At 49.1% G+C, this 12,305-nt stretch overlaps 1 protein-coding gene across 8 annotated transcripts in view; it reads right to left on the bottom strand.

Annotated features, from left to right (window-relative positions):
* The window catches only part of LOC125739058 (synaptotagmin-1-like), a 114,647-nt gene that overhangs the window by 64,335 nt on the left and 38,007 nt on the right, over window positions 1–12,305 (bottom strand). The window contains exon 1 of one of the 8 annotated variants that reach the window (XM_049008750.1): window positions 9,252–9,335. The exons of 6 other annotated variants lie outside the window; for them this stretch is intronic. The gene's annotated coding sequence lies outside the window, so the exon portion shown is untranslated. Of the gene's footprint in view, window positions 1–8,827; window positions 8,847–9,251; window positions 9,336–12,305 lie in introns of those variants that run through there. One more of the 8 variants, XM_049008751.1, reaches the window with a different exon arrangement.

Genomic DNA, 12,305 nt, shown 5'->3' with positions numbered 1-12,305 from the left:
AGGCCATTATCTCAAACTACATCCCGCTCTTGTGGGGCACCCAAAAAAAGCCCACATGTTAATCTATTGTTCCTGCATTACGCAAGTACACTGGAAAACGTGCAGGAACAATGGCGAGGCTGTGTAAATAGATCTCTCAGAGGGGGCTGCGCGTGTCTGACAGGGGAGATATCAGCGGAGGTATCGGGGCCGAAGAGCAGTGCGTGCGACCGGCCGACCTCCACGGCATCACCGCTTCAATCAGCAGAAACCGGCATCTTCTGCTTGACAACTGCACAGCCAGACGGTGCACCCCCACACATAAATAAAGCTGCCAGTGATTAACACCGCAACACACAGCATATATATATGCTGTGGATTTAGCATATATATATATATATATTTAGCATATATTTTGAAATTATTTAGAATGGTATCAATTTATATGCATGACATGTGTGTGTGTGCATTATGTACACTAAGCAAATGTCCCCCACAATGGAAAGTCCCCACAAAGATTTGTGAATATAAAAGACTAACAATACTAAAAGTGTCATATTTTATTTGGTTACTCATGGTTAAGGTTAATGGCTGGGTTAGGGTTAGGGTTGTCATGTTGTCATGTTGGGTCCCCATAGAAATGAATGGAGAGTCCCCACATATAATATAATTACATACCCCTGTGTGTGCGTGTGTGTGTGTGTGCGTGTGCCCTGCAATGGACTGGCATTCCATCCAGAATGTTCCCCGGCCTTGCCTTCTCCGTTCCCTGAGGCAGCAGGTCAGACCTCTGTGCACATGTCCATTGGGCCCTTCAGCAAGGCCTTTAACCCCCGAAATGCCGAAGGGCCACCAGCTAAATGGCTGATCCTGGGCTCGGACCCCACCTCCCTCTCAACTGCATGTGTGCTTCAAAGGAGAGCATGTGCAAAAAAAAAAAGCATACTTAAAATTTTTCGTGCTATTCTATACTGGATAGTTTAAATGCCAATGGATAGATGGATGGATGGATGGATGGATGGATGGATGGATGGATGGATGGCCATTTAAAACTGCAGGAAGCATACCTTCAACTACTTTCTCATCCAAACTTTTTACAGGGTCTGGATGACCAGCAGATTCACAGCCAAACTCATCACTATGCATTTCGCTTTCACACAGAGTAAATCACCACTTACCCAGCATGCTCTGAGGTAAGCTGGCAGGCTAGATGTGTTTGTGGGGGTCCATGTGGTGAGCTGAGTAATTAAGAAGGGTCCGAACGACTGAAGGAATGTGGGGGGGGGTTGAAACTGCTGTGTCCCACCAAAGATGGAAGCAAAAGTGGAGGCAAACAGATTTTACTTCCTTCCTGTTTCCTGTTGTGCTTTCTCTCTGCCGCTAAGAGTTCCCCTTACTCGGCAGGAAGTGACATGTGAATTATAGGTCCCGTACAGTCATCCGCACCCAGTTAAAAAGCAATTTCGACAGTGGGCGCGGCGTGTGGGATTATTTATCCCACAGCGACACATTTTCAATCGCCGCTTCCCCCTGCTTGACAGCAGCTCACGGGGTGAGAAATTACGGCCCAGGTATTTGAGTTAAATCATAAGCTCTCACACCAAGGCTGATGTCCCGCCAAGGTGGAGGAGTCCCTGACCCCGGGCCAGGGGGGTGGGGGGATGGGTTAGAACCCTGTCAGTTTCTCCCTTCACTTCCTGGTACATGAGGAGGCTCTCTGTCTTGGAGGAGAATTTTAGCGAGAAGTCATTTTGAGCCAAGATGGCCGACGGTGGATAGGGGCTCCTCCCAGTTTCTGCATGTGCTCCAGCTCACGCATAGGCTTTTTACCCTAAAATGAACTGAATGCTCTGATTCCGGATACCCACAGCACTGTAGGTGCAGCCCGCCTCACCTGTGACCCTTCACGTCACACGCCTGGAAGACCCTTGCAACCTAACACGTTACTACACCGAAGTGCCGGCATGAAATCCAGACTGCCTGTGGCAGCTGGATCTGAGCCAGGGGCAACTATGCCCTTTCCAGGTTGGGACACTTCCTACTCTTCTGTTGGCCAGAAGCAGAGTTGATTCTCGGGAGCGTCTCCTACCATCTCCTGTCAGGGTATCCACCTGGAAAATGACACCAAAGATTGCATGGGCTGAATCTACAGTGCTGTCGGCCGGGCGATACCTTGCCGAGAGCAGCAAAGATGGAGTTCTTAAACGGGATCCGTCCACAGGCTGTCTGCTGCTCCATAATGGAGCTCAAAGCTTCAGCAGATGATGACAGGTGTCCGGGTCAGCAAGAGTCAGGACTCGGCTCATTTGCGTAGCGCCGGGCTTGGTTGGAGCAACCAGCACAAGCCATTGGGTCTTCAGAATGTCCTATCCAGATCAGGACTTCCTGTTCTGTGTTCTGCATGAAGTAAAGAGATCTGGTGTTCTGGGCATGGTTTCCAGGAATGGCCAGGAACAGAAGAATGTGTAAATAGGACGATGAGTAGCTATACCTAAGATGGGGGCAGGCGTGGATTTCCCATGATTATCACTCGTTCAGTTAACCAGTTCACTTAATCCTGAGCTTGCTTTACTCTAACCCTGACCTGATCAGCCTAGCCTTGTCTAACTTGTCTTCCTTCACCGATGCTTCTTTCAGTTTTTGTGTATCCATTTTCCCTAATTCAGGGTGTCAGATGACCTATGCTTCCTGGAACAGGTTTCAGGTTGCTCCTCAAGCCCACCTACATCCTTACACCCCAATAAAATCCCCATCCCTTCCTCCCATCCTTGCGTGATGTGGCTCCTCTCACCATCCCATGCCAGAACATCAGCAAATGATTACTTTGGCATACACACTCAATCAGTCACATCAATATATTTTAATGGCCACGATCCAAAAATCAGAGAGAAACGGCAGGACGCGTCTTCCAGAACGTTCCTTCTAAAATATGCCTCTGTATAACGGTTTATTCTGGCGACCGGGGCACAGCGATAAACCACAGATGCACTCTCAGAACATCACATGTGCTCCGGAAGGCCTACCAGGAACCCTCAGGAAAGTAGAGTGCGGCTCTGAAGAAGCCAGTCCTGTCCCTGCCACTGATCTCTCCGATAGCGAAATGTCATTCGAAAAGCCTCTTGCTGATAAAATCTGACCGTTATCCTGAGAAGGCTATATAACCTCAGAGGCCTATACTGTTTTCTTCAAGGGGGGGTGTCCCTCTGTACCCCCCACCCCACACACACACACACACACCACTGTCTCTCTCTCTCTCTCTTACAAACACACACACCCAGACACACACAGTAACACGGTCAGCCCGTTCACAGACCTAAGCAATCCCTTCCAAACAAGATCACTAAGGCTGGTTAACCTCATTAATTTAATTTTCTCAATTTTCTGGAAGATGCTTTGTGTTTCCCCGAAATCAAACTCGTACAAACAGGGCACACCCCAATACACAGACTGAATGTCAAACTCATTTACACAGTCCTCAGAGTGCACAAAAACCCAAATCCAACCCACGTTTGCATTCCGGGGGGCTCAAAATGTCGCCCGGAATCACACTACCAGGACCAAAGCAAGAGCATCTCCATGTGTCTTCAGCTAAAAAATTTAGGACCAGATTTTAGAACCAGTATGAACCACTCCAGAGTGAGCTTCGAGAAGAGAGCGATGCGAATACCAAGCAACCCCCCTCCCCCATCAATGAAAATTATTTTAAACGTCACGCAAAGACGAGAATGACGTCTTACATTCCGAAGAGGCTGTGGTAGTACTGCTGAGTTTCCAATGGGGGGCGCTCTCTGTGGTTTGGGTTAAAAGAGACTGACATCACAGCATTTTAGTAAAGCTAGTACTTTTATCCATAACATACTACATGTTTTTAGAAAGTAGGGATAGGCAGTTTCTCAGGGAGCTATGGAGGGTTAAGGGCCGAGCTCAACTCTGGGATTAGAACCCACAACCTACAGATCACAAGCATATAATCTCTATAATCTGTAGAGCCACATGGCACATCAACACTACAAGCCGTCCTCAAAAAAAGAAACAGCCCACCAATCTCACCCCTCTGAAAGAGAGTGGCAGATTAATTTAATTTCCAGAATGACTATTCCCACTCGGCAGGCTCTCTGATATCCTGGGGGGGGGTCCTCTGCCCACAACCATGGTAAGCAGTCCTTGGCTCTGGCTCCACATGCATTCGCAGTTGTCCGGTGGTCGAGGTGACCGGTGGGGGGGGGGGGGGGGGTGGTGCGCCGGGCCACTTCAAACCCCTATTGACACGCACTGGCAGTCGGTGCTTCTATAATTGTGTGTTTAGCAAACTTAATCTGCCAGCAAAATGTTTAAACTGGTAAAAGCGGGGAGCTCAGTCACATTGATTGTAGCTCTTAAAACAGACGCTTTGCAATTAAAGCTGAGAGAATGAGGTGGGGGGGACAACACAGCTGGCTAAACAAACACCTGCACGGAAAGTGGGCCGCGCTTCATGCACGGATATACACCGCTCCCCTCACTGCTTAAAAACATCACGGAGCCAGCTGAAGCACTCCGGCTCTGCTAGGCAGCTCATGTGAACCAGGAGCCCAGGAGGGACACGGGCCGACACCCCAGGGCTGGAGGGGGAAGGGTCCCTCTGGGAATGGGTGCTCTCCCCGTGCAGTAAGGCCTTTGTTTCTGAGAGCACTCATCACCCACTCACCACCCCCCCTAGGGGCTTCAGACGGATACGGATACCCTGAAAGATTTAGGGGGTTCCAAACCATACCATGTACAGAGGAACTAGCCGTATTTCCTCAGATTGAAAGTTCTAAGCCAAGCTGGGTTGGGCCCATTTTCTCAGGCATGGTATTTCTAGCTACACCTCTGCCCCTCACTTCACCCTTACAGCCCCCCCCCCCTAACAAAAGGTGCCCAAGGTTACCCCGGTGGTTCCATATGCTTATTTAAAATGGATGATGGGGAAAACTGGAAAATGACAAAATTGGACAAATAATTCCCAACTTTTTACATTTGCCACATTTTATCGAAAGCAATGTACATTTTTTAGCGAGTAAATAAGTTCAGATGGTGCAATTGTGGGTTAGGGGCCTTGCTCAAGGGCTCAGTGGTGGGGTCACTCTGCCAACCCGGGGATTCAAACCTCACAATCACAGGCACAGGATCCGAACCCACCGAGCCACACGCACCGCCTCCGCAGCACCTTTTTGGGGGAGCTTCTGATCATATGTAACCTTACAGACAGGCACATCACCACAGAATGACAGAAGACGACCAAAGAAGGTAAACGTCGAAACAGCCACTTCGCTGTTTTCCTGCGACTCTCAGACATGTGCTAAGAACACAGGCTTCATCACCAAGATCACTTGCTGTTGGCGTCGCCAAGGGCGACTCACCATTTCTCCTCTGCCGGACCAGGGTCGGACCCTGGGGTCCTTGGCGAAGCTTTACTTTGGAGCCCCCCTGCCAAGAAAACTACTGATCATGTCACTTTGGGGGCCCTTGGTATCTGCCTGTTCTGCCTACAGCTACAGCCGAACATGTTTCTCAGTTTTCCAATTTCTGTAAGGACTCTTATTTATGAATATATAAATATACATTTTTTCTCGTGACTTACTCGCGGCTCCCTCGTTCTGATCCGGCCCAAAGCAGCCGCCTAGTTTGCTATCCCTGGATCCGGCCCTGCTTATCAGATCTCCCAATGGCGACGTACGGCTCTGTCGCCGAGGAACAATACCCGCGGCCCTCCTTTCGTCGCCGTGACAGCGCAGCTTCCGCCGGCAAAGTGCGCCTGTCAGGAGGCGGAAAACGGCACCGCTGCCTTAATCAGCTGAACGGGCGAGAGGAAGCGAAATATGAGCACTATCTGCTAAGAGGGGCTTGTCACGATTAGGTATCGCACTCCGTCGCCATGTTCGCTCTGCCATGCCTGCTGGAGACTTCATTAAGAGGAGTGCTCCATCTCCTGAGAACTCTCCACGGGGGTGATATTCCCTCGTCGGTGGGGATTTGAGATGACTAAAGCCCAAGATCTTCCAGCCCGCATTAGCGCTTGCCTGGCTTTGACCTCAGAGCAGCCAGCTCGACTCCATGTCATTAGCGATTCGGGCACTCGCTTGAATTTTTTTAGGAGGTTGCTAAGAAACTAAACAGTTGTGTTAATACATTCTTTTCTACGTGTTAATTATTTTTATCTTCACACTGCTGCAAACTGCAGATGTCTGATTTAGACATTCAGAGTGTTTATTCACTTGCACAAAGGACGATTTAGAGACACTGATTCACCTAAACAGCATGTATTTGGGCTGAGTTCTGCTGCAGTTCTCCTGACAGATCAGACATGTCTGGTTTACATGCAGTCTAACAATGAAAAGAATGTTTATGCGTTTACGTTACTGTGGCTAGCAACAACTACCGGAATCACTACAGGCAGAGCAGGTTCTGATTTGGAAGGGGGATTAACACTATTTGTTAAGGTGGGAGGCAAAAGAAGGGCCATAATTCATAAAGAGGGGGCAACCTTATCATTAGCCAATGATATGGTTCGAATCAATGAGTGACAGGGAAGGGGCACCCTGGGGACCAGTCAGCTTTCAGCTGGGGGCCAGTGTCCCTGAGATCCCGCCTCTCTAGGCTATACCCTGCATTCCAGCTGGGCAGCATGAATGGAATAATAAAAAGAAGCATGTATGTACACACAGACTCACACAGACACACACACAGACACACACAGTATGTACAAACACACACGGGTTTGTAATTATTAAAAATCTTTGTGGGGACTTTCCATTTCCTTTCCATCCCAACATGACGACCTTAACCCTTAACCAGCCCTAACCTTACCCATAAGTAACCGAGCAAAATACGAGACTTGAAAAATAGTCCCCACTATGTAATATAAAACTACCCCCCCCCCACACACACACACACACCTCCAACCCATACTGCAGAACGCTGTGCACCTCACACCCCTTAAGGCACACCTCTGTAATTTCTACCTATACTGGGTGACCCAAGAGCAAAACAGCCCCCCAAGTCCTTTTAGGGGGTACGAGGTGGGGTGTGTGGGCAGATTTACAAACATTAATGGCCTCTAAGATGATTGGCTGCCATCACAGAGAGACCTTGCTTGGGCTAAAGCACAACAGCTTGAGGGAAGAGATGAAACGGAAAGCAAACACCAAGGTTGCCAGGTCAGGTCTCGGGAATAGGGCACTTACACTGCCAGTGAAATACCCTGACGTGTACAGGGATAAGAACTGTAAGCTGCTTTAGATAAACGTAATTAAATTCATGAAGAGAACGGCGAGGCAAATCAAAGACTCGGATCGAGGTCCCTTCCAAGGGGCCACAATGATATCTGAGGAGTTTCTGCTGGAAAATGTGACATTCGTAAGAGTAACTGTTACGCGCCTGATAGAACACACAGTATATTGTGGGTTATGTCATCTTACGCAGACGAGACTGGCCTTTTCCCTGGATTTGTCATACACCGGAGACGATATAAGCCAATTCTGTAGATCAGTGCCAAGGGGCAGAGATCGCCAGTGTGGCCCAAAACAAGACCATGATGCACTGGACCAGCAGACCAACTCTAAGTTAATGTCCCCAGGCCTACAGAAAATCAGTAAGGATTTCAATGACCTCACCACTTGACCAGTACACAGTCATGGTGGGGAATGTTGGGGTGTGGGGGGGGGGGGGGGGGGGCATTGGCAGAGGCAAAAGTATGAAGGGGGAGAGCATTAAAACTCCTCACACAGGGAGGGGCTCGGATTTGAACCCGGGGAGTGCTCCGGAACTGCACTGCAACCTTAAGTCTGTATTTAAAAAGCTCTGGGATTCAGAGCTTCGTAATCAGATGCTGTCATGGTGCCAGGCAGTCAGGGAGGGCACCGGGAAGTGATTCAGCAAAAAGCCCCCGGCAGCACCCTTCACCCGAACCCGCAGTCTCTCCCCTCAGCCTCAACCTGCAGGGAAGGGAAAGTAAATTAGAGACACTGCAGGACACCACCCCCAGCGACTTGCCCCAACCCGCAGGCTGCCCCGGGAGACTGATTAAGGGCGTGCTCTGCCAGTGGGGGCCAACCGGCAGTGTCCCGAGCTCTGAGTACAAACTGCCACACCCTAGCTGAACACCCCCCCCACCCCCATCCCCTAAAGCCCCTGAGCCTCCCCTCCAGAAATAAGGCCAGCCGTCACATCTGAGGCCAAGTAGCATATACTCTACACGCCCAATCCTCACCTAACGACTAGCTCAGTTAACGACCTTTCGCAAATACCATGGTAATAAAAAAGTGCATTTCCTAACTGAGACAGGCGTTTATGAACAAACTTCATACACCTGACAACAACGCCCACTGCAGCGAAAGAGAAGTAGAATGTGAAAAAGTCCACTTCATGATGGATAAAAGAAACTGAGTGTGAAAGGCTGAGGTAAAGTTCAATCACGGTCACACCTAGGTTACCGTGATTTTTACTTAGTGACCATTTCACTTAATGACCTGGTCAATGGAAAGGAATTCTGTTGCTAAACGAGGAGTGGCTGTGCTTCTTTAACAAAGAGCGAGATTCACACTGTACATGAAGAGTTGTTTTCTTGCAGAATAATTATACATTTTTACACCTATATAAGATGATTCCTCTACAGCAACCTGACAGTTTTCCAAGCAGTGAAAAATGACACTTTTTACCTTTTTAATATCATGGTGTTGAACAAGAGAAATAAGATGATTTATCAGCAACCAGATTATTCAGGCAGAGGAAGGTCATCACCGATGACGCCGTTGGTACAAGTCGCCTATATTAACTGATTTGTATAACCATCAGAAGTCTGTAACAGTCTGTAAAGTCTGTCACTCACCCTAGTGCAGTCTTTCCCAGTCCGGTCCTTAGGGCGCTGGGAGGGAGCAAAAATATGGACTGTCTGACAGGGAGCTCTGAGGAAGCAAAAATGTGAACCAGATTTGGGTTCCCGCGGACTGCATTGGAAAACACTGCCATGGTGTTTAAAACACTAAATAAGATGCAAGAATCCCAGGAGCCAATAGGCTTCAAGCGACCATTGATCTGGTCACTAACAAGGTCATGGTTAAGAAAATGTCAAAGTCAGTCAAGCAGCATCTATTCAAAGTTTCCCTGAGGCTGATGGAACAGCAGAACACATACCCAGGAACCCTGGCAGCAAATAATAGCCACTGCAATACTGCCAGACTGGAACTGGAGATTCCAACCAAGAGAGGTCACTGAAGGTTAAATCATACTTCGCAATCTGTGATTTTACTTACAGTTTCAGTATCGTCTCTTGAGCAGCCTCATCGGAAAGCTCTTTGGCTCATCGACCTGGCATATTTTCCAATTATGTCTTCAACGCGGAGATACCCTTATTTACTGAGGAGAAAATATCAGCCAATCACATCCAATCAAGGCAACATTTTTGTAATGGATGAGCAAGTACCTACCCTACCCAAACGTTCAATGTCAACAAGGTCAAATATTGATATTTAAACAGGCTCTCGCTTGACTGAAGCTGAAAGTGAATTTGGTGTGCGTATCTTTTTTTTTCCTCTCTGCATCTACACGGCCAAATCAGATGGGGCCAGCTGGGTGAGCACAGACCCGGTTTCTGTCTATTTTTGGCTCGGAAATACAGATGGAAACACGGCTTGGAGACACGGAAAAATGAAGGCGACCTGTGTACGAAACGCACTCCTTAGTTACCCATTCCACTGTGACGGGGTCCGCGGGAGACCTCACCCAGCCAAGTGCAAATCCTCCACCCCCCATCCAGTGTTCCTGCACTAAGGTAAATGAGACTCTGGAGTAATAGATATCAGTGCCACTCCCCCTAGTATACTACGCCCCTTTGTATGCCACTCCCCCTGGTATACCACGCCTCCTAGGATACCATACTTCTAGGATCCCACGCCCCCGGGATGCCATGCCCCTGGTATGCCACGCCCCTTTGTACGCCACGCCCCCGGGATGCCATGCCCCCTTTGTGGCCAAGCCCCAAAGGCTCCAATCTCCCGTTGCCATGTAACCTTCATCAGGCCTTAGAGGCAATTACCTACAAGGTGCCACACGCCAATTAAAATACACACGCTTGCACACCGCGTGCAGGCCGAGGCATACACCAGCCAGATGGGCTATTTTCAGACCGAACAAAGAGGGCCGTCCACTGGCTAGCCCAATCAGGAACACGGACTTAATTATCCTCTGTGGTAATAGTGACAGCTGGCTTTTATGCACTACTAGGGGAGCAGGGATACAGCATGACACAGCACTTCCGGGACGTCTTAAAGAGTTAACATCGTATGGGTCCTAGCAGCGCAGTCACAAATGGGTCCAGGTGTTGTGGCTTCACGATTATAGGCACATCATGGCCATCGACAAATAAAGGACCACCCACGTGGCAAAGGGGACGCGACGTTCTGCCAGACGCCTGGCCAGCTCTGGGCGACAGATGATGCTAAACAATGGTGCCGCATTTCCTCGTTTCCAAGGCAATATGTGATGTTGTGACAGACACCGCGAGGGCGCCTAGGCGGTCGCTAACACTCTGCATACTTACGTGCTGCACTGACCGCTGTCCCTTGTAGTAGCCCTAGGTGGCCATCCGAGAGATAGACAGCGATGCACAATTAACTTAAAGGCTTCTTTGGTTTCGAAAAACCCCAAAGATCAGAAATTCCAGAAGGAACGCAAGGAAAACAGTCGTTGTCATGCTAATTCAGCACCGGGAACAAACGCCCCTGTCACCCTCAGACTGCTGAGCTCTGTGCACCCGCTATATTGCATAATATTACATCACTTTCCTGCTAAACAGGCCCCCGCGACTGGAGGAGGCTGCCATCTACGATCTGGAGCAAGCCCGGTGTTGGCAAGCCGTCTAGGGCACGGGGATTTGGCCGGCAGTGTTCCAGCGAGGACGGGTTTCACAATAAAGAAAATCAGCAGGTGAGACAACAGTCAGAACAGCGTCACAGGGGTCCGCCATGACAGCCCACCAGGAGAGCTCACTCTCGCCCCCTGCTGTTCATCACAAAGTGTATGTAAACTTCCTGCAGGAATCTCAGCGCAGGTGCGATTGGATTCTCTCCCCTCCCTCCCCATTTTAGTGCATATTCTCAGCGAGCACCTTCAGATCTAAGAGACAGAACAGAGGTGGCTGTTTAAACAGATTCCGTCTTCTCCGAACCCTGGGCACACTTCACACCTCGCTTAAGGCACACTTCAATGGCATGTTCCAATCCAGTCTGAGTATGAGACTTCCCTCTGAAATGTTAAGGTAGCCTCTACTGTCCATTGAGAAGGTGGAGACATCACACTGTTCGCAGGGTAAAGTATGCAAACAGTAACATGCACTGGTATTCTGAGGGGCATTCTGGAACTATGCAATTGAAGGAGTCCAACGATGTAATTTGCTAACTGGATAGGATTACAGCTCCTAACAGGGAGAATGCAAACATACACAGACATGCACACAAAATCACACACCACGGGAAATTTAAAGGCGTCAGTCCACCTCAACCACGTCTTTGGATTGTGGCGAGGAAGAGCCAGGAAGGAACCGCTAAGAACACAAGGAGAAACACAGAGAAGCCACACAGAAATGGCAGAAAGAAAATCAAATCCACAGACCTCAAATCACAACCTACAAACACTGAGGGTCACATCATCCGCGACCTCAAACGGTCTATAAGAACAGCAATAAAAACATGAGGTACTTCTTGGGCCAGAAGTGGTTTTGATGCTTTTCATATGGAACCTCAAAAAAGCAAGACTGCCCCACTGTTATTTTTATGTTATTACCATCTGATCAGGAGAATAAAGTCACAGGAAAGCGCGGCCGAATCAATAAATGTGACACCAGACATGCTGTCGAGTCGAACGATCGACTGTTACACGATGCCGGCGTGAATCCAAAGCAGGAACCGTAAACCGTCGAGAAAGGAGGTCAAGGAGGACGTAAAGGGTATTTCAGCTGAGCACAGGAGCCCAAAGGAGATGCCAGATTGGAGACATTTTCCCCAGACTTGCCTGATAATGGTTGTTAAACGGCAAAGAATTCAGCCCTTTCTAAATCGGCAGGGTGGCCAGTAAAAGCAACAACGCCAGTCACATGCTGACACCCCCCCCCCCCCCCCCCCCCCAGGATTGAATTCCGGATAACGGTTCACAGTCGCTGTCAAATGCGTGCTGCGGCTTTTGCCTGCCAAGGAAGCACACCCTGGATTATCTTTTTTTTTTTTTTTTTTGGGGGGGGGGGGGGGAGCGGCGGCTAAGAGGATTAACGGTGAACTGGTTTACAAAAAACGGGAAACACCACGATGGCGGGT

The sequence above is a fragment of the Brienomyrus brachyistius genome, chromosome 3, assembly GCF_023856365.1.
Source record: "Brienomyrus brachyistius isolate T26 chromosome 3, BBRACH_0.4, whole genome shotgun sequence".
Taxonomy (NCBI): Eukaryota; Metazoa; Chordata; class Actinopteri; order Osteoglossiformes; family Mormyridae; genus Brienomyrus; species Brienomyrus brachyistius.
This window is presented reverse-complemented; position numbering and strand designations above follow the sequence as displayed.